The sequence below is a fragment of the Leopardus geoffroyi genome, chromosome C3 (genome assembly GCF_018350155.1).
Source record: "Leopardus geoffroyi isolate Oge1 chromosome C3, O.geoffroyi_Oge1_pat1.0, whole genome shotgun sequence".
NCBI lineage: Eukaryota > Metazoa > Chordata > Mammalia > Carnivora > Felidae > Leopardus > Leopardus geoffroyi.
This window is the reverse complement of record NC_059338.1, coordinates 79,376,582-79,403,407: the sequence shown is the minus strand read 5'-3', so window position 1 is coordinate 79,403,407 and position 26,826 is coordinate 79,376,582. Positions and strand designations below refer to the sequence as shown.

General features: G+C 52.4%; 2 protein-coding genes across 6 annotated transcripts in view; one reads left to right on the top strand and one right to left on the bottom strand.

Annotated features, from left to right (window-relative positions):
* Nucleotides 1-26,826, top strand: part of TG (thyroglobulin) — a 253,327-nt gene that overhangs the window by 178,841 nt on the left and 47,660 nt on the right. The window lies entirely within an intron of this gene.
* SLA (Src like adaptor) overlaps nt 1-26,826 on the bottom strand; it is an 89,416-nt gene that overhangs the window by 23,126 nt on the left and 39,464 nt on the right. For 2 of the 5 annotated variants that reach the window (XM_045453608.1, XM_045453605.1), the window contains exon 2: nt 12,031-12,291. The gene's annotated coding sequence lies outside the window, so the exon portion shown is untranslated. Of the gene's footprint in view, nt 1-2,224; nt 2,334-5,102; nt 5,435-12,030; nt 12,292-26,826 lie in introns of those variants that run through there. The other 3 variants (XM_045453606.1, XM_045453609.1, XM_045453612.1) reach the window with 3 other exon arrangements.

Sequence of the window (26,826 nt, the reverse complement as noted above, 5' to 3'; positions counted from 1 at the left end):
TTTCTGCCTCAGTTTTCTTCTACGTGAAATTTCTCAACATGCTGTAACCAGTGAAGAAGGGAAAGTCGGTAACGATGCTGGGCGATCGCGGCGGGCTTCGTGCACACATCGCTACAGGAGACACGTACATGTGCCGTGACGTCTGATTATCCTAAAGTCCCCGCACCCGTAACCCCCTTTGTGCAGTGAAGGCAACTGAGTGCCTGAGAGGGTAAGGATCTTGTCTCAGGTCACGTAGCACGCGACCCACATTCTGGGTCTGCGCGTGCAAGCTTGGTGACCTTGGGCCTTGACCCTTTCCTGCCTGTTTCGGGGACTAATGATACAATGACATTCGGTTGTGGCTGCAAAGTTAGCAGATGAAGCACAAGGAGCACTTAGACCGTGGCTTGGCATGAAACCCATGTTTGTTATTGCCACCTGCGGGGTACTTTCTGGGTGTCCGTCATGGTAAACCTTCAAATTCTGGGCCCTCGTACAAGCATTTTAGAAGGGAGCTGAGGTGATGACAGAAAACGTGTTTTCCCAGGCTCTTTGAAGCACAGAGAAGAAGGCCCCACCCATGCACAGGAACCATTCTTGTCTCTTGGGGATAAACAGGAGAATCGATGGGGGCAGGTTCCCCCAGCTGGTGCCCAGCCCAGCTGGAAACTTAGACTCCACCCCTTTCTTCTTCTGCAGTTTGGGGTCGAGGCCTGAGTAGCGTGAAAGGGTCCAGATGTCAGCCAACCCAACCCCCCACCCTGGCCTGAAATCCTTCCTCGAGGCACTGCAAGTTCAGATTCTAGAAAGATCTACGTTCGCAGCAAGGCTTTCCAGAGATTGAGGGAGGTCTGCATCACTCCCTAATTTAGAGAGGCGGAGGTGGTGAGGTGGGGCAGTGTATTAGGAAATCAGGAAAGCCAAAATTAGTTTTGTTTGGAAGTTAGTGTATTTTAAATATTTACATGAATAGTCCATCGGTCGTAACTCAAATAGTTCAGAGTGTAATTGTGCTCTTTCTGAGATCATTACAAGCTGGCAAGAGCTCTGAGCTCATAACGCACCACGGAGAGTGTGGCGGGAAGGGGTCACACATTCAAATTTACGAAGCCCATCTTCTGATCCTCTTTTAGGGGTGAGTCCCCTCCGGGCGTGAGTCACTCGTTTCCTCTATCTTGCCACCCCCACACAGCCAAAAGGACACCTTGGACCCTGGCAGGGCCCTTCCCGCAAGCCAGGCAGATGTTAACAGCATCCCCTGGCTCCAGGAGGCAGGGACCAGTTGTCTAAGTCCCCAGCTCCTAAAGCCTAGTGAAGGCACTCAAGAAAACGTGCTCCTCAAAAGTGCTCGAAAAACCACACCAGTGGAGCGGCTGGGAGCCTCATTCCCCGCAGCTCGGTGCTGGCCCTGAGTCAGCACCCCGAGAAAGGCAGGCCCCTGGGATCCCACCCACCTGGCGGGGAACTCGGCCTGCCTCTGAGGCCCCACCTTAGACATGTCCAGGGAAGGAGCGAAGCAAGCAGCCTGCGGCTCGGAGGAGAGGCCTGTCCCGCACAAAACCCCGCTCCCGTGTGCCGTGCAAAGACGTCCCACAGAGCCCCCGCCACCTCTGTCCTGCTCCGAGCGCTGTCCTGGAGCCCATCAGCCATCTCAGACCCCCAGCTTCCCTGGCTGTCATGGCCGAGGCCTGGAGAAGGCTCTCAGGACGGGCTGGGGAGAGGTCGACTCTGACCCGTGTAGGCTAGCCTCGCCCCTGTCTCTCCTATGTGTGTCCCCACGTCGCAGTGCATGCTGTCACCAGACCCCCTAGCAGTGCCATTCTGTTCCCCACAGCCAGACACTTGGCATCCAGCACCAGTTAAACGCCAGGGGTCGTACCTTTCCCCTTCCCCCACCCCACTTGGGGTGCCATTTCCCGCCCACCAGACATCCCAGCTCCCTCCCGCCGCCCCACCTTCTCCCTTGGAGCCCCTTTCTGGTGGCAGCCCCCGGCCCCCATGTCCCCCTGTCTCCTTCCTTCACACCACAATTCCAGAACGGTCGTGGGGAAAAGACCTTGTCATCTAGCAAAGTGAACTCTGACTTCACTCCCTCCCGACAACTTTGTAATTCTCAAGCATTCGTTTGCAATTTGGGGCAGGGGGGAGGGGGTTCTTGGGATCCAGGACAGGAGAAAGAAAGACTTGAAACTCTCATTTCTCAGGTGGGAAAACTGAGGTCCGTCCAAGAAAAGAAACATACCCAGGGTGGTGACACGAGAAAGGTCGGGTAGGTCCCAGAGGTCTGACACAGTCCCTCCGCCCTGCTCCTCCAGCTCTGGTCTCTTCCGTCTTGCAGGTGCACGTGTGCACCAGCCCACTATATCCCGCGCCGTTCAGAAAACCCCAGAAGGTCTCAACAGCCCTTAGTGGTCTTCTTGTGGGCTTCCTGTAGTCTCCAGGAAGGAGTTAACTTATCTGAGAGAGGCTTTTATTTGAGCGGAGTAAAAATGCCCCCAGAGACCGAAAGCCAGAGTCTCCCTAATGAAATGGCTGAGCAATCCGATTTAATCTGTGACAGTTTTATGCAGGGGCTGGAGGTGGGAGAGAGGGTATGAGGCACATAATTGCTTCCAGGAACAATAAAGAAAGGGCAAAAGAGAAATGAGTTAATTAAAATTAGCTCTGAACGTTTGGTTTCTTTCTCCCTTTTCTTTGGGATGTCAAGGATCAGAGTTGGCATTTGCCTCTTACCTTCCCCCTAGTGTTTAGAGCAAAGCTGTTTTCTTTGTGAGAACTTGGGCCTCAGTTGACTCCTCTGGAAAGCGAGATGAGTGAAAGAGATGGTCTCCAAAGACAAACCACTTAGCCCTCCTTTTTTAAGTTTATTTTTTTTAATTTATTTGGAGAGAGAGAGAGAGTGTGTGGGGGGGGGGTAGGGGGGTGGGGGCTGGGGAGGGAAGAGGCCGAGAGAAAAGGAGGGAAAGAATCCCAAGCAGGCTCCGAGCTATCAGGGCAGAGCCCAAGGCGGAGCTTGATCCCATGAACTTTGAGATCATGACCTGAGCCAAAATCAAGAGTCAGACACTTAACCCACTGAGCCACCTAGGCGCCCCGCACTTAGCCCCTTTTAATTCTAGGAGTCAAGACTCCGTGACTTTTTAAGAACTATTAATAAAAGAACCATCATCACTTCCCTTATCAAGCTCCATTACAGAATCCTTACCCTGTCTTTATATTCTTCAGGGTCAAGGGAAGGCTGTTCTGTGCTCTGCCTTCTGGTGGTCAGTTAGCAGACACACTGCATTTAATCTCCCAGCATCCCTGGGGCTGGGAGCTGTGGGGAGACTTCCTCTTCCACCCTCTCGGGGCAGAGGTCAGCTGGTGAGCTCACCTGTCCACACTCCGGGAGCTAGACGCATGCAGGGCCCGGATGCAGGACGCACACCTACCTCTCCTGACTTCGGCACCGACGGCCTTTCCCAGCGGCCGTGCCTCTGCCTTGCTGCACGGGGAGGAAGAAAGATCCCCAAGGACCTCTGGGCAGTGCGGACACACGGCACGGAGAGGTCACACGGCTGCAGGGAGTTGCCCTCGGTCGTGTGGGAGGCACTCGCCAGCTACCCTTCTCTGGCTAGGTTGCTGTTGGACCAGATCAGGGATCCTTTCATTGTGCATTCTGCATTATCTTTTAAATACAGCCGTCAGACTTCTCAGAACCTTCCATTCCCGGATGGCATCCCAGGACAGTTCTCTGTACTTTACCCACTTCGCGCTTCCATTGCCCGGGCCTCACTGTTGGAAAGGACCGTAGCCTGAACCCCTCCCCGCCCCGCCCCCCACCTTGGGCGCTGGGGGCACAGAGTTGAGGAGCCCCAGCCAAAGGAAGGTGGGGCCGGACTCTGTTATAAAACCAGAAACAGCTGGAAAACCTTATCGACAAGGTTTAGTTAGTATAAAAATCTACTTAGGGATGCAGCCTGCCCTTTGACCCTGGAAAATCCCCCCACAAAGCGTGACAGCGTAAACCCACTCGCATGACCAGCTTCTAAGGCGTGGAAGCGTGATGCCACCGGTGGGGAGCGTCACCATCCGCTGTACCCTGACCCCAACGACGGCAGAAGTAACCAGAGCCACCACCGCCACCGTGGCGGATCAGATTTTGCTCCGCATTTTCTAGTCGCCATGTCCCAGGTTGCTCCAGAGGTGAGATAAATTCACTTGCCCAAGGCTACACGACTCGTAAGAGGGAAGTCTGGGCTTCAAACCAGGTCTGCCAGATCCCAAAAGCTGTGCTCTCACCCTCCGTGAAACGCTGTCTTGCTTTCCTGCCCTCTGGTTCTCAGAAAAGTGATTTTTGAAAGCCATCAAAGTAAACTTCTGGGACCATAAACTTCTGGGGGAAACTTTAATACAAGGGACAGGGAGGTCCAGAAGGGTCTCTGGGACGTCAGGAGGCAATGTTTGGGAGCCCGTGTCTGGGGATCTGGCAGGGGCGAATCATCCAGGAGAGAGAGGCAGTTAAGGTGTGCTCAGGTCTCAGTACCACCCTTAGGTGGCCTGGGTGGTCACAAGAGCCAGAGTGAGTCATGTGGAGCGTTTTCCATCCTTTCACAGTATTATTTTAAAGAACTGTTAAATGCTGTAAGGGGAGGGGGGACCGAGAAACAAGAAACACCAGCTGTGCTTATACTAGCCCGGTGTTGCAAAAAATTCACACACATTTGCTAATACGTGTACAAAAATATGAAAGGAGATGATTTCCAAGATGCTTCCAAGGGCTCTCTCTGGGTGGCGATTTTCTCAGGTAAACGTTATCGATTTCTTATTTACACCTTTCTAAAAACTCCAGGTGTTTCCCCCACGGGCATGGCTTGTTTTTATAATCAGAAGCGGAGCTGGGAAAGACTAAGGAATCTCTGAAAGGGTTTTCAAGGCAGGCAAGCCTGAGTTCAGATTCCTGCTCCCAACCTACTGGCTGTGTGTCCTTTGCCAAGTTCCCGCATTTCTCTGAGCCTTGAGTTTTAAATCTATAACTTTGGGAGACAAATATATGCCCTGCAGGGTTGTTTTGAGGGTTAAATTACAGATCATATCTAAAGCAGAGATACGTTTGGTAAATCAAACAGCTAAAGACTTACCAAAGCTAGATCCCTTGGTGGTATTGGGTGGCCAGCTAACTCACTGCAAGCTCGAGCGGGTCTCTTCTCCTCCTTGGCCTCAGCGTTCTCAAATACCGTGGGGAAAGTGTTGGGACAGACAATGGCTCATGGCCCTGTTGCCTCAATTGTCCGTCCACTGTGACGGGGACCTGGTACCCGCCCAGTTGACTTGGGGCTTGCTTGGTGCTGCCTGTGGTCTGATGCTGTGCACCAGGAACGAGAGCTGGAACAGGGGCTTAGCATTGGTTGGTTTCCCTGCCAAGGATCTCGCAGGATTTCCGGGGGCACCCCACCACATCCTGACCTCACTCGACAGGTGCACCTGTGCTGTGACCCACATTGTTCCCTGCTCTCCTCTCAGGGCAGGTGCAGCCACAGCCTGTCCTCCCTATCCCCCAACCCCACCTTGTTCTCCTTTCTTGCATGGCGGAGGAGGGCTGTGGTATGGCCTTGGCTCCTGGGACACTGGCCAGGACAGGCAGCCAGCTCAGAAAGGTGCTCGAGTGCTCCCTCTTCCTCCTCCTGCCTAACTCAAAACCAGAGCCTTTAAATGGCCACTTGGAGGAGACCTCAGGATCCTCTCATCCTGGATACTCCAAACCTGTTGGTTGAATCCCATTTTAAGAGTTTCCCCAGGGGCGCCTGGGTGGCCCAGTCGGTTGGGCATCTGATTCTTGATTTCGTCGCAGGTCATGTTTTCACAGTTTGTGGGATAGAGCCCCTTGTCACGCTCTATGCTGTCAGCGTGGATTGGAATTCTCTCTCTGCCCCTTCCCTGCTCGCTCGCTCTCTCTCTCTCTCTCTCTGTGTCTCAAAATAAATAAACTTAAAAAAAAAAGAGCTTCCCCAGAAGCTTAATATGTAAAATAGATAAAAGCAAGCTGCTGGTTGGGGATTCAGGGTTCAGCACTCTTACCCCTCCACTCTCTTGATGGGACAACCGAATCTCAGGATATCGCAAAGCACCAATTGAAAAGTGGCAGTTCAGTGCCCTCATATCACAAAGAAAAGGCTCAGAGAGGGCAAGCAACTTGCTCAGAGTCACCTAGGAAGTTTGGACAGGGACCAGAACTCCCTGTCCAGCACTCTGTCCACCATTCTGCCTGACCCACGTGTCCCTGAGCCTGTGTTCTGGCTCCTTCTGCACTTGTGTGCCCAGAAAGGGATCCTCTGTATTCTCAGGCCGACAGAGAGCCTCAGCTCCACCCTAAGACTAGGATAACATGTTAGGATGTCATGGGAAGAAGCCAGATTCGGGGCCAGTTGGTGCTGAAGCAAATTTCAGCCTCACCCGTATTACGTCACTAAGCCTCTTTCCATCGCTCGTTTTTATTTTAACAACGGACCTAACAGCCACATCTGCCTTGCTGGGTTTTCACAAGTAAGAATTTGAGAGAGGAGGTATCACGGGCGGCACACATCCTGGGGTCTGTGTGGCTGGCCTCTGCCAACAGTAAATGCTTCACGAGCGAGGAAGTGTGGTCCGTGTGATGTGGGGTCCGGCATGGAGAGATAGGCAAAGAGCCAATCCCCACGTGGCTTTAGCATCGCATTGAATAAAAAGAAGAAAGTCTCCCCACCGTTTGTTTCTTTTCTCCATCAGCTTTTTATACACAGAGGCCGCCAGTATACAGGACCGTTATAAATATATAAAACCCATTAGCTGACATCATAAACACTGAGAAAAGTCTGTCGTAAAGATAATTATTTTGCGTAACAATTACGCAGAACGGAGAAACAGTAAATATGGATAGGCTTTTTCTTTTCCTTCCAAATACAGATACTTGGGAAATGCACGTTTCCGTAGAAGGAGGGGGGGTGGCTGCAGACTCGCGTACAGATGCTAAAGGTCGCCTGGACACGGGGGCCCAGGGAGGTGAAGCTGGCGACTCTCTTACTATATACCACATTGCACAGCAGGACTTCGTTTTGCTTTTTATTCACACACACCAATCAACGGGGTGGCTCATAAACTTATCGAACAAGCTGGAAATTGGTATTTTGCTAACGACATCATTTGCATATGCTGAGCCACCTGCTCCAGGGCCTTCGCCCCTCGCTGTGGATCACTCGTCACAACACAGATGCGGGGGTCCTACCCTCGGGGGTTCTTAGACGTTTCCTCTAGTGGGGCGTGGGCACTGGTCTTTCTCCAGAAACCCCAGGATATTTGCATGTGCTTCTAGGGATGAGAAACACTGAGCTACTCTTTTTTTTGTTTGTTTTTTTAAAACCTCCTCAGGAATCCTGCATTGCCCTTTAAGTGGATTATAATTGTAACAGTTACTTGTGTGATTGTTCAACAATGACCCTACGTGCTGTAAAGACGATGGCCAGATCTGATTTTACCCGTGGCTGGAACACAGAAGCTACTCCATAAAACAGAACAGAATAGGTGGAGAGTAGAGGGACAGTGTGCCCAGGAGAGAGAGAGAGAGAGAGAGAGAGAGAGAGAGAGAGAATTAGTGGTGTGGTAGTAAATGTTTAACAATCAGTGATGGGCAGAGGGAGGACGATTCTAATCTGTAAGGGTTGCTCACCTCTGGGGTGTAAATATTCCCACCATGGCTGATTTCCGGCTTGTAAGGTGACCTCCCCGGACGCGGAGTTAGGAAGAGGTGTGCACAGTGGGCCCTCACAAGCCAGGATGCACTGGTTCCAGGCACCGGTGGAAGGAATCGACTTTCTGCCGACAATCACCCGAATCCGGAACAGCTACCCAAAGACGTCTCTGTTGCTTTCAAAGAAGAGACACTGATCTCGATGATGACCACCCCCTACATGGAGGGTCTGAATCCAGTGTTTGAAGTACAGTGACTCATCTGATACCCCAAAGAGCCCACCGTACGTCGTACAGATGAGGAAACAGAGTCTCAGAGAGGTTGAGTAAGGTGCTCAGGGGCACACAGCTCATTCAGTGGCCGGGCCAGCTTTCAAACCCTGATTCTTTTTTTTTTTTTCCCCAATGTTTACTTATTTTTGAGAGAGAGAGAGACAGAGCGTGAGCGGGGGAAGGGGCAGAGAGAGAGGGAGACACAGAATCCACAGCAGGTTCCAGGCTCCGAGCTGTCAGCACAGAGCCCGACGCGGGGCTCGAACCCACGGACCGCGAGATCGTGACCTGAGCCGAAGTCGGATGCATAACCGACTGAGCCACCCAGGTGCCCCAAACCCTGATTCTTTTTACTACCAACCCTGATTCCTTCCACCACCCTCGTCCCAGCACTATACACTTTTAAATCAGCTAACAAACACCCTAAGAGCTAGGATTGCCGGGAGACCAGAGAAGGCACACAGGTCTGGGAGTCGGCACGTCCCCTGCCTGTGTCCTTCAAGGCCCCTTGCTTCCGACCATTGCGAAGCCACTGCTTCTCCCGGAAGAGCCGGCTGTCGGTCCCTTCCCTCACACCTCTGCCCCCCTGCTCCGAGCCCTGAGGTACCGAGGGGAACTTGGCGACTTTGCGTTAGAATCGTTTGGACGGGTGGGGTGACTCCAGCATGGGCAGAGGGAGCATTAACCCATTTCTCCTCCCTAGTTTTTTCTCATGTTTATTTCCCGTACGTTATGGCTTTGGAACCCACAACGGGCCCGCTAACCTCTCGGAGACGTGGGGTGAACCACCTTCCTTCTTCGGGTATCGGCTTGCTCCCCTGTAAATAGCAGGTAGACCAGAGGGAGGGCTCCGTGTTCCTCACAGATCCGTGCTGTTTCCTCATGGGCTGAGTGTATGGCAACCGGAGAAAATCCGGAGCCTACCGTGTGCCGAGGACGGGTTTTACACATACCCACCGGACCCCCACGACCGGTCTACGTAGGACGCATCACCGCCACGCCGCGCTTCGTAGAACTAGGGAAACTGAAGCCTGAGCATTTCTAGAACTGTCAGAGGTCCGTTTGTAAGGGGTGGAGGTAGGATTTGAATCCAGGCATCTGGCTCCCGAGCAGGGCTCTTAGAGGTGTGCTCGGAGGCATGAGGGAATGGACGGAGGGTCGCATATAGCTGAATGCATCCTTTTTTTGTGAGGAGGTCGTGATGCTATTACCTTTTGACGTGCGGGAGGCACGTATGTAATAGGTATTCTGTAGGTGGACCCATAGGTGTGTTGATAGAGCCGACCCCAAGAATTGGGTCCTGATGCTCTGGGTGCTTGGAGTTTGCATTCAGAGGGTGTTAAGTCCTAAGCGATTGTCCCCGTGACTCGGAGGCCTTGGCTGGGGGCGGGGGGAGGAGTGGGGAAGCTGGCAGGTCCATACATTGGGGACAGGCCCGGCCACCGCCCAGGGTAATGTGAGCATTCAACCGAACCACTGGTCTACCTGCACTCTTTGTCCTGGGCTCTGTTCCCTTCGCGGCACACACACCATTCCCTATTTGTTTCTTTAAGTGCGTGTTAGGCACCCCTGCCTCAGGCTGTGGACTTCCTGAGAGCAGGACCCACGTCTAGTACATTCCTCGATTAAAAGACCTTTACCTACCAGGTGCCTGGCACAGAGTAAGTGCTTTTGCTCCATTTGGGTGAGTGACCGAAAGTATTGTCTGTAAAGTGCCTGGCAAGGTACAGGTGGGAGGGGCTGTACTTTTCCCACTTTCTTCTAACGCTCTTTGGGTCATTCCGCCTCCCCCTCCCCTGCCGCACCCCAAGCACTCCAGCCACGGACCCTGTTGCCTGGAGGGCGCCAGGGAGGAAAAGTATGACTTTGCAAAGCTGTTTGACAAGTTTCTGTCTGTAGCTCAGTTACCATAATGAAATAAGCCCCCTCCCTTGGCGGTTCTCAGATGGGAGGAAGTGGTTGGACCCAGTACTTACTTCTTCGGACGCCTGGGGAGGGGAGAGGGAGGAAGTCGGTCACATGGTGTGGCCTTGATGCATATTTATTAAGGGGAGGGAGGGCTGGAGGGATGGCTAGAGGTACACCCAGGGCCCACCCTCAGCCCGCTGGTCTTGCCTGACTTGCCGGAAAGCCTTAATGAGAATTTTCAGCTCTTAGCCTCTCTCGGAGCCGGGGGAAAGAAGTTCTTCCTGAATGTCAAAGGAAAACTTAAAAAACCAGCAGCATCTATTAATGCAGGAAACTGATTAGGGTTCACCGCAGTGGATGCTTCCTAAGTCTTTAAAAAAGACACCCTCCCCTCGGAAATACGCTGCCAGCTCTCAAAACTCAAGAGTGGTGAAGTTGGGTTTTTTTTTTTTTCCCTTTCTGTTTTAGAGAAATGATTTCAGTTTGCTGCAATTCAAACCTACCCGTGTCTGTTTCAGTTAATCACCTGGAGAAAGATGCAGAAATCAGCATTCAGAGACATCAAGGAGTATCCTGCTCGGGTGCTCCTACTTAGTCCTTAGAGGGCCTATAATTTAGACTTCTTACAAACATGCAGGGCTTCTTTTTATGAGGAGGAAAGTAAGACTCAGAGAGGCAAAGTGACTGGTTCGGAGTCACACAGCTCATGGGTGGCCGGCCCCGGAATGTTGACGTAGGTATGGCTGATTCAGTCAGCGGTCTTCCATGGAACCCTTTCCTGCCCTGAGTCTAGATCTGTTTAAAGCACAGAAGTCTAAATAGATTTCTAGTCTGTTAAGTGGGTTTTTAACATTGTTCTCGTTATACTTCCAGAACACCTTAAGCACGCTTGAATAGCATTCTCCTAACTAGAGAAAGTCATTTGCAAAGGATTTTGCCAGAACTTTGATGAGGGCTTAGCTGCCCAGGTTTGAAAGCCCCATAGCCCGCCTTATAGGTTTGCAGCTCAGCGTCTCATAGCAAACCACAGAATGCCAATTTGCAGACTTTGGGATACATATCTCTTAAAACAAAGAACACCTGCCATAGTACACACTTTGGTCCTTCGTACACCTGCTGTAGCTGGGACCCTCTTCTTCCCCACCTCAGCCCTTGGAGCCCTTACAGCCTCTTGCCAGCTGTGTGACTTGTACGAATTACTCAACCTCTCTGAGCCTTGTCTCATTTGTCAAAAGCAAGTGATAATCATAATCTTGCGGGATTGTTCTGAGGACCGTAGGAAAATAGCTTTTCATGCAGTGCCCCTCCCCGGTCACTCAGTACGGTGGACGCCATTCCTTCGCCCCCACGCGCATGGTCCCGATGTAGGATCTGAGGCCAAAGCCCAAGTCATCTGGCATTAGGCTCTCTGGATGTGTTGGCGCCTAAAAGAATACGGAATGTGCCGCTTTCCTCGGGGAATTCTAGCGCTCCAAAATCTAATTCTAACATTCTGTGTTTTTAGATGTTATATACCTCACATAATTGTTTTTCCTTAATCACACCCCTGCCCCCATACACACGCCACCTACTCTGATTGTTATCGGTTATCATTGGCATCTTCCCAAAGATCCACGCACCCAAGCCCTTAGAAGCACCTTGGTGAGCAGTCAGCCTACCTGGGCCCCGTCATCTTTGTGTGTCATGACTCCACGTCGTTTGCATTTATTGAAAACCTACTCTGCGTCTCAAACTGGCCTGGGCACTTTGCATATGTTAGCTCATTTAACATGCCCCATGTTGGGTACCATTATTCCCACTTTACAGCGGAGAAAACGAAGGCCTGGAGAGGTTTAAGGTCATACAGCTCGAAGACTGAAGGCAAGCATCAGTTGCCCTTAGTAAGAAGCCTGCTATGTGCCAGGCTGCTGGCCCTTAGCCAGAAAATGCCCTCCGGCAGGAATGTCCCCGGCCCAAGATCCCCAGCCCCTCTTGCCGTCTGTAATTCTATATCACATGCCCACCAAACGGCTGCCAGGTGCCGGGCACTGTGTTAGGTGTCGGCCTCACTCTCCCTGTTTCCGCAGAGCACTCTTGTGTCTCCAGAAAGTCAGCGCCCCACCAGTTGTGCATCTGAGGAGTCTGAGGTTTCTCCCCGCCCAGCCCCTGCCCTGTCCCCTAAGATACCTTCAGAAGCTGGGCATGGTCTCCCCTGGGAGCAGCTACGGAGCGACTGCCAGGAGCACCGTCACCGCCTCTCCATCAGCTGCCGCTGCTCCCGCAGAGCGAGCAGGTGGCCAGGCCTCCGCGGGTGTAGAGAAGTCCAAGCTATCAAGAACAGTGGTTGCTAAAGCAGCCACACACTTCCTCTGCTAGAAATGAGGAAGGCGTGGGACTTGCAGAAGGTCAGGTTCCTGTTTTCAGTAACCTCTCTGAGCAGGCTTCTCTCTGTAAGGATAGGGAAGACAGTGGCATTATTATTATTATTATCATCATCATCAACATCATCATCACCATCATTTCAAAGCACTTGGGAACATATGCAGCTCGATTCTAGGGCCTGGGCCGTGCGCAGGCTTTCCGAGGCCGGCACCTTTTTCTCTAATTAAAAGGCAGAGGAGGCTGAGAGGCTGTTCTCACGCATCCCTGGAGCCCACTGGGTCCGAGGAGGCTGGGGCTCAGGCCTGCAGCTTCTCCTTTCCTGGTTTCCCAGCTTCCCAGTGATTGCTGCTTCTTTTCTGTCCCTGCAAATGGGCCCTGGACCAGAGCTTCTGTTTAATTGGCAGACTTTTGAAATAGTAGCCACCAATGCCTACTCCAGAAAGTAGCTACCCATCAGCCTTCCGGGGCAAGACATGCAGCCCCTTTGCTGTGCCATGACCAGAAGCAGTGAGAAAGGCAATGCAATGTAGTTAGCTTCCCACCCCCCCCCTGCACCCCCCCCTCCCCACCAGGTTCTAGATTAAAATTGACTAAGAAAACACGGTGACTGAGCGCAGTATGTGAGGCTTGGCTGGGTCCTGGATGGATGGAAAAGACCTTGAAAGAACATTCTTGGGACGGAGGTGGCGGGGGAGGGAGGGTATTCACATAGACACTGCATTGTAGATAATATTGTGTCAGTGTTCATTTCCTTGGGTTTGATAGTGATGTGGTTATGTGAGAAAAACGTGCTGGTTCTTGGGAGATACTCCCTGCTGTATTTGGAGGTCAAGTGTCATAATGTCTGCAACTTTCAAGTGGTTCGCTAAAAGAAAAAGAAAAAGAAAATACAAAAGCAGATAAATATAAAGAAAGAAGAAAACGAGAGAGGGGGCACCTGGGTGGCGCAGTCGGTTAAGCGTCCGACTTCAGCCAGGTCACGATCTCGCGGTCCGTGAGTTCGAGCCCCGCGTCAGGTTCTGGGCTGATGGCTCAGAGCCTGGAGCCTGTTTCCGGTTCTGTGTCTCCCTCTCTTTCTGCCCCTCCCCCGTTCGTGCTCTGTCTCTCTCTGTCCCAAAAATAAATAAACGTTGAAAAAAAAATTTTTTTTAAAAAAAAAAAGAAAAAAAAAAGAAAACGAGAGAGGCCGAAAGCAAACGTGGAAAAATGTTAACGTTTGCTGGATCCAGGTGATGGGCATGTGTGCCAATTTCAACTTTCTGATGGGTTAAAATTCAAATAATAATCATGATGATGATGATGATGATGATGATGATGATGATATATAACTCCCTATTCATAGTATGTGAGTTGTAGTGGGAAAACTCAGTCACATGGGGGCTAAGGACTTAGTGGCAGGACTTCCCTACTGGAGCTGGGAACACCAGATGACTGTACTGGGGCGACCCTCTGAGAGCCCCAGCCGACCCCCCCACCACGCTTCACAGAGACGCCAGAGCTGAGTGTCCAGTGACTTTCCCAGAATCACACGGCTGGTCCCCAAGCAGAGCCAAGGGCCAGTGTCCAGGGCTGGTGATGAGCTGCCCCAACCCAGCCCTCATTTAGAAACCTCGCTCCATGTAGTTGTCAGAGCTCTCGAGAACATCAGGGCCGTTTCTAAACAAAAAAAGGAACTCCGCACTAGATAGTTGCTTCCTTAGGCAACTTGTGAAAATACCCACTGTCCACAGGGAACCCCAGGAAGGCACAAAGGAAATGGTGAGAAAGATTGACAAGGGGAAGCACAGGCAGGCAGAAACATGCCAAAGTGGAGATTTCCCCCCCACCAGCTTCACACAGAGGAGTAGAAGAGGCTTGGACCGATTGTCAGAAGGCATGAGCTTTGTGGCAACCTAAAAAAAAATTACCAAGCATTTCCTGTGAAGGAGACACTGAGTGCATTCTCTCCTTCAGTCATTTATTCAATAAAATGTTACCGGCCTGTTCCAGGCCCTGGAATTCAGGCAGGTGCAAAACCCAACAGAACCCTCGCGGAGTTTACCTTCTCTGGGGGAGCCATGTGACAAAGACCCGAATACAGCAACCATCAGTGGTGGGGACTGCCGAGAAAATGGAGCGGCCGGTGTGACAGAGGGGCCGGGCGCGTCACTTCCCACAGGTGGTCAATGTCCGTGGTCCGCCATTAGCTGAGACCCACAGGAGGAGACAGAGCCAGCCAGGGGCAAGGCCGGCCGTGAGCAGCACGAGGAGCCACTGGCTTGGACAGACTCCGGAGGGTTCGGGGAAGCTCCAAGCCTGATGGCAGAGGCAGGCGACAGACAGACGGCGGACCACAGAGGGGTCTCCATGAAAGCACACAGACCATGGACGGGAGGAGCCCCTGCAGGAGGAGAGGCTCAGAATTTGGAGCCCCTGGGTTGTGGCCAGGGTCACAGTATCGGCTCTGCCTGTTCCCAGTGGGGAACTGGGTGACAGGGGCAGGGAGGGTGAGCCCCTCACTTCCCCCAGCTTTGGTGGTTCGTTATCTCCCTTTCCCTCCTGCGGTAACTGCCAGGAAACAAAGGCGGTTTGAGAACATGTCCCTAAAACTGCCACTGTGCTGCATGGAAGCCGAACCGTGGCTCACGCAGCAGGTGTGGAGGAGGGGGAGCCGGGGCCGGCATCAGCGAGAGCAGGGGTGAAACCAAGGCAGCCGTGCACCCCTGTGTGATCCGGGCTAGCGACCCCGACTTGAGGCTCCTGTTTCCACTTTCCAGAAGGGTTCTGCATCTCAGCACTATGGAAGTTCTGGCCAGACCCGTTCTTTGCCGGGTGTGTTAGCGGAGGGCAGGGGGCTTCCCTGGGTGCTGTAGGATGTCGAACAGCATCCTGGCCTCCACTTACCTGATGCCGGCAGCACTGACCCTGCCAAAACGTGCCAGGCATCGTCAGGCGGTGCCCTAGGGAACAGACACCACGGGATCACAGCTATCCCACGGAGGTACTGGGAGCGTTCAGGAAGTCAACCTGCGTGCCGTTCTCTCATGGATCACAAGCGCTGCCCAGCGGTCAACGGTCGGTTCACATAGACCCAGTCCCGCGGCCAGCCACCCATGATCCCTGCCGCGCATGGCGGAACGGTGGAATGCCACAGGACCCCCTATGGGGTGGCTTCTACCTGCCCTCCTTCTCCGCCATAATACAGGTGACCTGAGAGGCAGAGCAGGCGTGTGTCCCGGTCCGGGGTCCCCGGAGGCGCCCCACAGCGGTGCGCCATGCGTGGGCCGCATCCGTACAGAGGGGCTGGTTTGGTAGAGGGAGCAGGCAGGGCGGGGGGTTACAAGACAGGCACCGTGTCGTGTGGCAGGTTCGGCAAGGCTGTCCCTTCAGGGAGCTCACCGCCAACTGCCCTCATCCCCGTTTCTCCAGGCCCAGCACCACACGGGGTGCGTACCGGATACTTGGGGAATTGCCGAGTTCAGCCAACTTCTTGCGATTGCAAGGTCCTTATGCGTAAAACCCGCATAAACATGTGTAAAACAGGGAGGGGAGCCTCAGGCGCAGCGTGAGTGAGGCTCCACCCCTCCCTGCACTCAAGGAATTCAGGGGCTAGTGGAAGAAGGCAGACACACCGTCAAAACCCCGTGGGGGCAAAAGAAAGATGCCGACAGGGAGGGAGCCAGGGGAGGCCTGGACTCCTGGTTCCATGTGGGAACCTGGCAGCCAGGCGTGGCAGGACCAGATGGGATTCTACCCCAGCAGCCTGGTTTGGTGTTCAAGGTCACTGATGTTCCGTGTCAGCACAAGAAGCAAAGACATAAAAACACTGGGCAGGAGATGCCTCCACCCAGGACCTCAAGTCTAAGTACAGGGTCAGCCCCAGCCAAGTGACAGTATGACAGGAGGCCCCACGTTAGGGCTCAGAGAGACACTCAGGCCCATCTGTGTAGAAAGCACCTGGCTCCTGGAGGGGTTTGCCAGTTAATTAGCTATTAGGCCGCAGGCCAGTGGCCCCAGGCAGATCAGCAAGATGCCCTCATGGGTTGAGGATTGCTCAGTGAAGTGTGGGGCTGCAGTCACCGCCTCACTGAAATGCAACGTTCCACATGTTAACAACTAGCTTTACCCTCTTAACATTGCCCGGAGCCAGGTGTTAACGTTCCCCACTTGGGGAGGGCTGGCAGGCCCTTCAGATTGCAGAGGGCCTCTAGGTTCTAGAAAGTTAAGCCGGTTGAGCAACGCGTGGCCGTGGCCAGAGTGCGATGGGAAAGCCCCACGGTTGACAGCTTCGTCCAGCATGATCAGTTTCCTGGTTCTACTCAAAGCTGTGTTCCCTTCTTTCCCCATTAGTGTTGGAAAGGCTAGAAGATGAGAAAGGAGACCTCAGGAACTCATAAGCTCCCTCTCAGTGGAGACGGTCAAGTGTAGGCTGGCCCACTTTGTAGGGAAGTTACACGAGCATATTCCCAATGGAAGGCGTTGTGCTGGACGCCATGAAACTGTAGAAGGGATTCTCGTATTTAAAAGGGTGAAACCAGATGAACTTCAAGATCCCATGCAAACTAGAAGTTCTCTGAGAGCCAAGTTTATGCCCCTTCTGTAGCTGGATAAGCAACTCAGTCAGTCAGTCAGTCAGTCAGTCAGCAAATATTTGTCGAGCACCTTCTGTGTGTTAGGCACTGCTCTAGGAGCTGAGTTAGAGATGTGAACAGTTGATGGCATAGAAATCACCCAAGGGAAAGGGGACAGTAAGGGGAACTCACACCTTGGGAGAGAACTTTGAAATGAGCCCAGAATGACACCAACATGAAGATCAGGAGGAAGGACAGTTGGGGGAAGCACCGGGCAGGGAGTGTGTGCGGCGTTCAAGGAGCAGGAAGAAGAGAAACGGAATTAACATGGGGGGGGGGGGGGTTGGCGGGAAAGAGACTCGGATCTTATTTATGGCGCCTGTTTATTCTTCCTGAGTGGTCTGTATGTCCAGAGTTCGCCGGAAGAGACCACGGTTCCTAGGGTTTAACTTACTTGCCCTACAGCCCCCAGCTGATGAGGGACACCACCCAGGTCCAGCTCGACAGGCTATGGAGGTGAGCTCACTGTCACCATTCTGTTGGCCTTGCAGAAGGGCTTCCCGCCCCCCTCCCCCGGCCCCCGGCTTCCCTCACACTGTTCCAGCCCTGTGTCCTGCTCAAGCACCTGCTGAAGATTCCTGCTTCCCACAGGACCAACGTCATCCCTTTTCCTGGCACTCAGTGCTCCTCGCCGTTTGTTCTCTACCCTCCCTCCCACGACAACGTCACCGTTCAAGGCCTCCACGCCCCCTCCACTGTAAGAACCTGACGTTCCCCTCTACGCTTCAGACAGGCCTCCCGCCTCTTCACCGCGTACTTGGCCACTGCCCTTCCCCAACCTGTGTGGGACGCCCCCCCCTCCCCTGCCCCTGCAAGACCCATCCCAGAGCTCACCTTGTTCATACATATTTCCAGACCCCCCCCTGCCCCCAACCAAAGGTAATTGCTCCCTCCTCAGAACACCCCTTGGAGTTGTACCTGCTCACGGGAATAGGGACACGTGAATATGGGAGTCACGAGCAAGAGAAGGGAGTTCAAGATATTTGAGAGCCGTGTGTCCACGCACAGGTATTACTAATCCCACTGCCTTTCTAGGTCTCAGGGTCTGCAGGAAAATGTGTACAGACTACCTAGCACGGCACGAGGCATGCATACGAATGTCTCCCTTTCCCTTAAAGTGGAGCCTATGCTTGGGAAGGCAGGTGCATGTGTAACACGTGACCTTGGCCCGCCCCCAAAGCGATGACCCATAATTACCTCTCATTAAATGAATAAATAAGGCTATGCACCTGCCTTCTGAACAAAAGCACCTAATTGCGAATATTGGGTCTTCATCTCGGGGGAAGATGGTAAGCCAACCATGGACATCATCTGGGAGAGATCAGACCCTATTGTTTCTCCAGAGATGGCAGTTGCTTTTATTTCTGGAACCATCTCCAAAGCTGGAGAAGTGGTCCATCTCGATGGGCTGAATTCTACAGATGGAGTGAGACCTGCGTGGCCTTGGAGTCTATGTGTTTTCCGGAGAGGCCTCTTGACTTGACAGCCTTCTTAGGAAAGAGAAAAGTGAAAGCTTTGTTCTCACCGTGCTTCTCTGCTGGGACGAGTTGCACAAACGTGTTGATTCACTAAAGTTGTTCTCTTTGGTCATTGCTCAACCTAGCCCTCCAGTCCCACCTCGGGGGAGACGGCACCACTTCCCAGCTCTGTGGAGGGTTGATAAAGAGGCCAGCGCATTGCTCAGAGCTCAGGAAGTTCAGTCTTTGCAGCTTGGCCTTCTTTACAAAGTTCCTCTAGGTGCACCGATGTGCAAACCCTTTTATTTCCTAGATCTAACTCGGTCACTCGCATATTTAGATGAGTAATATATTAAATGAATGTTAACCTCGGGTCAGCCATGAGGCTAAGCTCTAGGGGGACAAGGGTGATGGTGACATATGTCCTGCCATCCAGTAGCTCAGCATGAGTCAAATAGGGGCCGGGAATGAACCACGATGCCAGGGCAGCGTGATGGCGATGACAGAGACGAGGAAACGCAGCGGGAATGGCTGGGGTTTGCAGGCAAGCCAAAGGCTTGACAGAGGGGTGACTTTCAGCTAAACCTTGAACATGAGAGTCGTCCATCAAAACTAGACATTTGGTGGTACAGCCGGGATGTTCATTTTGTGCCTTCTCTCTCTCTCTCTTTTTTTTCACTATGAGATGACTTCAGTTATATCTTTTTTGGAGTTGGAAGCGACTTCCGTATCTTTCGCTCATCTGTCATACTGCCTCCTGTGACCTCCTTGCAGCTGGGACAGGCTGACAAATGGCTTCTCCTCAGATCAGCTCGGTCTCAGTCCTGTTTTGTCCCAGCCTTCCATAACCGCCCCCCCCCCCATCATCCTTAAGGAGCATTGTGTGGACTCCTCATCTGGTCCTGCCCCAACTTGCCTTCCCAGCGACCTGCCTCTTTCTCTAGTCGCCTGGACAGGCTCTGCCGGGTTTTGCCTCTGAATTTACTCCTGTTGTTCCATTGACCTAGAATGGCTTTCCCCTCACTTTAGGATCTGCCAGAATCAGAGATGAGTCTCCTGTTGGGGCCCCAGCCAACGCTTTGATCCTTTTATCTTACTGAGTCAGAGGCTGGTCAAAGGGCCTGTGTTCCCTTCACTCCCTGCAAAAGGTGGGGCCAGGCCACGTCTCCCCTGCCCTTGTCCTCTGCCCAGAAGTGGGATTCTTTGATTATACAAATGGTCGGGGCCCCAGACTGGCTCATGCCATTTGGCATTGGCGGCGAAGAGGGATGACGACATCTTTGGTACTGTTTGCCTGTAGCTGAGCCTCGACCGGTAGCTATCCCAGAGGCAAGAAGTTTGCCGATCGTTATTGTTCCTAGGAGCAGAGCAGACGCTGTGGGTCTATGGTGACGTCCCAGCTGGACTCTCTTGTCCTCAGCCCACTTAGAAAAGGGCCTCTTCCCGTTTTCTAGTATGATCATCTCCAAACTTTCAGTTGTGCACCCAGACAGTAAGAGTTTTGAGTAAGCACCCCCATATATGCCCATTTAGTCATGAATTATATATGCAGATGACGCTGCTAATATACACGTTATAAACAGAAAAATATGTGCGAAGTGTAAGACTAGTTAAATAATATATTCTGGAATTTTCTTTTGGTGCCCCAGCAGACTGGCTTGTGCACTTCCTTTGGGAGACCAGGACTCTAACAGAAACATAAAGGAGACAGGCATCGTTTCTGAGCAAAGAGAGATCTTAACAAGGAATTTTGAAAGGCCACATGTTATCTTTGCCCGTGCAAATATACAGTCCGGCTTCTGGGAGGGGCACCGAGGTCCTTGTGAGCTCTGCTCAAGAACAAAGGCCCGTGGGAGTCTTCCCATGAGAGGAAAGAGTTGGTCGTGCTGTTGCCGGGTGGAGTCAGGCCCCAGGAAGAGAAGTTTTTCAAGGGTCTCTCCTAGAACACCCTCATTTTCCCGTCTCCATGCTGGTCTGACTTTGAAACACTATAGGTTCCATGAAGGCAGGGAGCCACCTGTCTTGTCAGTGATCAGCACCTGGTACTAGCATCTTCCATAGCCAGAGCAACCTTTCCCTATTACTAGAAGGAAGTAAGGGGAGAGGGGAGGGAAAACCGGAGGGAAGGACAGAGGGAGCAGGTGTAACATAAAAATAATTTTAAAAAACCCCTCCCCTCCCTTACAACTTCCTTAAGTCCTTAATCACTCCGATTCCCGGCAGCATCTGCCGTACAAAGGGGGCCAGGCGTGGAATTATCCTGATAATAGACTCACAGCATCCGAGCCGTCTGCGTCCCCGGGGAACAGCCGAAATAGCTGGCCGGACATTCAGTGATAAGGCCTCTGCGATTAGCCTCCCCTCGCGAACCGAGTGAGGCCCCTTCACTGCCCTGCCCTGGCAGTTTCATCTCCAAAAACATAACAGTAACGAAACTGGCCCAGCCGCCTCTGAATGTGCCTTGCTAGCCCCCCAGTGAGGTTAAGATCCGTGACAGAATGATGATGGCTTCCCCTAGCGTCCCCTCCAATGCTCTCCTGTGACGCCTTAACGCCTCTGTGCGATGCGCTTTTGTACTCACGACAAGATCCTGCTGCCGTCATCTAAAGCTGAGCAAGCTCGGAGCCGGCCGTGATGTAATTTACGGCGGTGTCATCCATTCATCGGCGCCTGGACGCGTGTGAAATTGTTAGCCGGCATCTACTTCATTGTCCGCTGAGCCACGACTAATTACATGCAGCGGCGTGCGTTGGATGAGGAGGACAGGGAGGGACAGGCGAGCTCGGTGGCTTAAAATATCCTTGGCCGAAGCGAAATTCAACCCCGGAAGGCTTCTTTCGACTGGAGAATATTTCCCTAGTTTTCACTTTAGTTTGAGTAGCAATACCATTATAAATAACAACTACACTCCGGATAGTGCTTTAGCTCACTTCATTTTTGGAAGAACTCTTTTGAAATGTCAATTATGAGCTTAATGATTCTTTCTTTCTTTTTTTTTTTAAGTTTATGTATTTTGAGAGAGAGAGAGAGAGAGAGCGAGTGGGGGAGGGGAAGAGACAGAGGGGGAGAGAGAGAATCCCAAGCAGGCTCCACGCGGCCAGCACAGAGCCTGATGCGGGGCTCGAACCCACAAAACCACGACAGCATGACCTGAGCCAAAACCAAGAGTCGGTCACTTAACCGACTGAGCCACCCGGGAGCCCCAGCGATTGCTTCTACTTATAAGAAACCTAACGTATATAACACTTGACATGTTGTCTCATGAATTCACCCCAACAAACAAATGAGGCGAATCCTCTCCTTGCCCTCATTTTGCATGAAGGAAACTGAGGCCCAGGGAACTTAAATCACTTTTCTAAAGACACACAGCGGTGAGTAAGAAGGATTGCTGGACTTGAGCTTGGACTCGCGGACCCCATGGCCCATGCTCTGGATGCTACACCTTGAGACCCAATGTGCCCATTTTACAGATGGGGAAACCAAGACCCAGAGAGTAAGGCCACTTGCCAAGTTGTCAGTGCAAGATTCGATATGATTTCTCCAATCCTAATGCCCATGTTCTGTGCAGTTTTCCTATAGCTCTAATAATTTCTATCTGTTTCTACCTGACACATCAGAAGGGGATGATGTTGGAAATAATGTGAAATGGACTCCAGGAGCTCAGCAGGAGCAGGAACTCAGAGGCTTTGCCTATTCAGCTCATAGAGGTGCATCAACACCTTAGCCAGAGTCCCCTGGGAGTGCCTGCCTGGGAAGGTTTGGGGTGTAGGTCTCCTTGAATTGAGGGCCCAGGGGCTGTCAGGGCCACCCTGTGTTCAGGGTGGGGGCTGGGCTCACACCTCACACCCCGCTGGGGCTAATACAAGGCAAAGAAGTAGCCACCACAGTGGAAAAGGCTGAGCCCATCCAAACGCAGGAGGCCTCACAGGGGAGGGTTGGCGTGTGAGGCTCAGGCCTGAAGATACGGACACCAGGAAAGGCCAGGACCGAGGGTCTCAGTCCAGCTGGTTAAGCAGACACACTTTCCCCTCAGGAACCCCAAAGAGCGTGTCCACCGTGACCTCTCCGGTGTGGATGTTGGGTGGGAGCCCCGGACAGCCCGCTTAACCTGCAGCCCATTCCCCCCACCGCTGTGGCCGGCTCAAGGATTCCAACCTGGAACCCGGTTCCAGCACCCTCTAGCTGAATCCCCGGGGGCTCCCTGACTCCTCCCTTTGCACATGGCACACGGGAAGGCCTTTCTAGGCCGGTGCCTGGCCTCCTGGTCTTGCTTTTTGTCCAGGTGCCCCTTCTGACAAAACCCCTCCAGGGAGGGGCGAGTACCAGTCCTGTCTCCTTTCTGCTCTTCTCCCACTGTCTGCTTCAATCACCGCTGATGCCATCCGGACGGCCCAGGTCACGCCCTTTGTGTGCTGTCCTCTGAGGGGCCTCCCTGACCCCCTCGGGCCCAGGAGTCAACCACTTCCTCTCCTGCACTCTCAAGGCCACGGGTGTTCACCAGAACCTCAGACCGCACACACAGTGCACGTCTCTAGGGCAGGTGTCCTGAGCCCTTTGTCCTGGTCGGGAACCGGCCAGTGGCATTTGCTGAAGGAAAGGAAGGGAGAAGAAAGTAAAGGAAGGGCGAAATGGAGAGAGGGAGGCAGTCCGGAGGGGACTGGGAGGAAAAGAGTCACTGGACATGACTTTCTCACTTCCAGAAGTCTTTGTTAGGTTGCACAATCTTCCGGACCATCCTGTTTCTTGGGGCGGAATTCATACATCATGGCTGGCTGCAGGAGTCAAACCCAGCAGGGAAAACAAGTGACTCAGGAAGATTGAGGAGGCCAGGCTTCCATTCTGGGCCAGCTTTCTCCCAGCACAGGCACCTGCGGGGTCACCTCCCTCAACCTCTGTCCTTCCACCTTGACCTCAGGTACAAGGATACAGTGCTGGGCAAGGAGCTGCCCTTGGTGCCATGCGCGTGTCAACCCCACCGGCCCGCACGACAAACCTAAGAGGTGTGGACAAAATCCCGCCTTTGCGAAACGAATTCGGTGAGATGAATCGATTTGCCCGAAGTGACAAAGCCACCACGTGGCAGAGCGGGGATTCGAACGCAAGTCTTTCTGGTTTCTAAATCCGTGTCCGTGCCCGCTTTTCTACACTGGGAGTTGTTTCCAAGGTTTCAGCATAGTGAGAGGTGGTCTCGGGCAATGAAGGGCGGGTGTGCAGGTGTCGTGCGGCTCGTATCCACAGAACTAACATTGGTAGAAGCAGAAGAAGCCGGGCAGAGCTGCTCACACGGTGCCTTTCTTGCACCCCTCACAACAGGTCTGTGAGGCAGGTACTCTGTAGCTCAGGGACTGAGGTGTAAAGATGTAATTTGTTCAAAGCCAAAGAATAAGAAGGTGGTAAAGTCACAGTTCAACCCCAAGCTGTGAGGCTCCCCGCCTCAGCGCCGCTCTCTCCCCGTCATCCCGCTCAGCCTGCCAGCCGACCATCCGGCCATTCATTCCAGTCCCATCCTGCTGGATCCATGTCTAGGGGAGGCCTCCAGTGCAACCGCTCCGTGTTAGACTCCGGGGGTGAAGGACTAGCTATCGCAACCTCTGCCGTCAGAAGTGTGTCTTCGGGAGGTTCAAGTGCCCAGTAGTTTACTGAGAGCCTGCGGAGTGCTGTGCACCGTTTTCAGCACCAAGGATGCAAAGACAAATGATTCGGTGGCATTCCTAAAAGGCTCTCTGCAACCCCCTGGGCAAGAGCCTTTCCTGACTCTCCGTCGCTGTCCTATAAGCTATGGTTGACCACCCTCTGAAATTCGTCTCTTGCTTGGGTGGGCTGGATTCCTCTCAGATTTACTCCTCATTACGCCTCCATGCAAATGCCCCTTTTCACTCAGGAGAAAAAATAGGCTCATCCATCTATCCATCTGTCCATCTGTCCGTCCATCCATCCATCCATCCATCCATCCATCCATCCCTCTGTCCATCTGTCCATCTGTCCACCCATCCATCCGTCCATCCATATATCCATCCGTCCATCTGTCCATCCGTCCATCCATCTGTCCATCCATCCATTCATCCATCCCCTCACTCATAGTCACTGGCTCACTAATTCAAAACCTACTTATCTGGGTCCCAGATCCTGTTCTGGGGGTGCTGGGATACTTGGGACCCATTTCCTTTCTTCTCTAGCTCATGTGGTTAATCAGTCCCCTGAACCCATCTGCCATCTGACCCCCCTCCCCTAGAGTGGCTGTCTATTTCAAGAAAGTCTGGCGTGTATGTGTGTGTGGTTGTATGTCTGTGTATACCCAAGTGTGTCTGTGTGTATATGTGCGTTTCTGTCCGCGACCGTGCGTGTTCCCGAGTGTGTGTGTCTGGTGTGACAGTATGTGTGAATGTGTCTTTGTGTGTGTGTAATCCTCCAGGGCCCACGCTTTCCCTCTCTTCTACCCCGTGCGCTGGCCCAGCTGGTCCCCAAAACAAAGCTACAGGAAGACATAGAAAGAAACATCCGGCACTTTTGCAAGCTCTAATTACGAAATTATTTTTAAAAAGCCACCTATACCCAACGCGTATGGATGAATTGCTGATTGAGGATGGACAGAGAACGTCCCTGCATTCTAAACGCCTTGGAAATAAGGGGCCTGTCATTGCCTCAGCCATCAGGCAGAGTGTCCCTTTTAAAGGGTGATAGCTTTGCCTGGGAAACCAGTACTTTTCAGTGGCAAGCATTTAAATGGTTTCTGACAGCCAGAAGGTGACTGAGGCAATTAGGTGTAATGTTTGTGACAGACAGAAAAAGGCATTTTGGCAAGGCTGCAGGAACCTGGAGGAAAAAACGCGACAGGAGAGCAAGCTCTGATCTGAAGGGCAGAGCCACGGCCCGGCTCCTCCCACTTCCCAAGCTGAAGAAGTGTCTGTGAGGTGTCCCCTCGGAGGGCTCTCCCGACAAATGCCCGGGCGAGGCCTCCACAGGTAAAAGGGACAGGTGTATGGCCGAGCCACATTGGAGGCCAGTGTTTGCCACGGAGGCTGGAGAAGGGAGGAAGAGTCCAGAAATCCGCCTTCATCCCCGTTCCCTCTGGCAGATGGATGCTGGCGGAGCGGTGGCTGTGGAGACAAACAGCCCGAATCCAGCTCCCGACAGCATGGACACAGTCAGTGGGGAATCGAAGTTTGCAAATAAAATACGCCAAGGTACAGCCTCCCTGCAGGGCAGTTTGGCAGCTCATCGTGAAAAACCAAAAGTGTTTTAAAAATATTTCTATACAGGGGCGCCTGGGTGGCGCAGTCGGTTAAGCGTCCGACTTCAGCCAGGTCACAATCTCGCGGTCCGGGAGTTCGAGCCCCGCGTCGGGCTCTGGGCTGATGGCTCAGAGCCTGGAGCCTGTTTCCGATTCTGTGTCTCCCTCTCTCTCTGCCCCTCCCCCGTTCATGCTCTGTCTCTCTCTGTCCCAAAAATAAATAAACGTTGGGAAAAAAAAATTAAAAAAAAAAATTTCTATACAGAATGCAGAGCGGGGCCCCTGGGCCTTGAGTTAAGTGGTGGTTTCTTAGCTATGACGCCGAAGGTACCAGCGGCAAAGAAAAATAGCTAACGCTGTGCTTCATCAATGATAAAAATTCTGAGCTACAAAAGCTACCATTAAGAAACTGGAAAAGACTGGGGCCCCTGGGTGGCTCAGTCGGTGAAGCGCCCGACCCTTGGTTACAGCTCAAGGTCACGATCTTGCCATCATGAGATTAAGCCCCGTGTCAGGCGCTGTGCTGACAGCTCAGAGCCTGGAACCTGCTTCAGGTTCTGTGTCTCCCCCTCTCTCTGCCCCTCCCCTGCTTACGCCCTCTCTTTCTCTGTCTGTCTGTCTCTCTCTCTAAAATAAAATAAACATTAAAAAGTTTAAAAAATAAAAAAAAAAGAAAGTGGAAAAGACAGAATGGGAGAAAACATTTGCAAATCATCTATTTGACAAGGGACCTGTATCTGGAATGTACGAAGAACACTTCTAACTGAATAAGAGAAAGACAAATAAACCCATTTAAAAATGGGCCAAGAGGCTAAATAGATATGTCTCCAAAGATGTCCAAATGGCCCATAAGCACATGGAAAGGTACTCAACGTCATCAGACGCTAGGGAAGTGAAAATCAAAACCACAACGAGATACCACTTTATACCCGCTAGGACTGCTGGACTACTAATAACTTTTTGAGACGATAAGAACTGGCGAGGATGTGGGGAAGTTGGAGCATTCACACACTGCTTGTGGGGGTATAAAATGGTGCAACTGCTTTAGGAAACATTTCGGCAGCTTCTCAGGAGGTCGAAATAGGGGAAGCACGTAACGCTGCAATTCTACCCCTAGGTACACAACTGAGAGAACTGAACACACACACACACACACACACACACACACACACACACCTGAACATGCGTATTCATAGCAGCATTATTTAGAATCGCCAGAAAGTGTAAACAACCCAAATGTCCACCGGCGGATGCAAAGATAAGCTAAATAGGGTAGACGTCTACCATAGAATATGATTCAGCA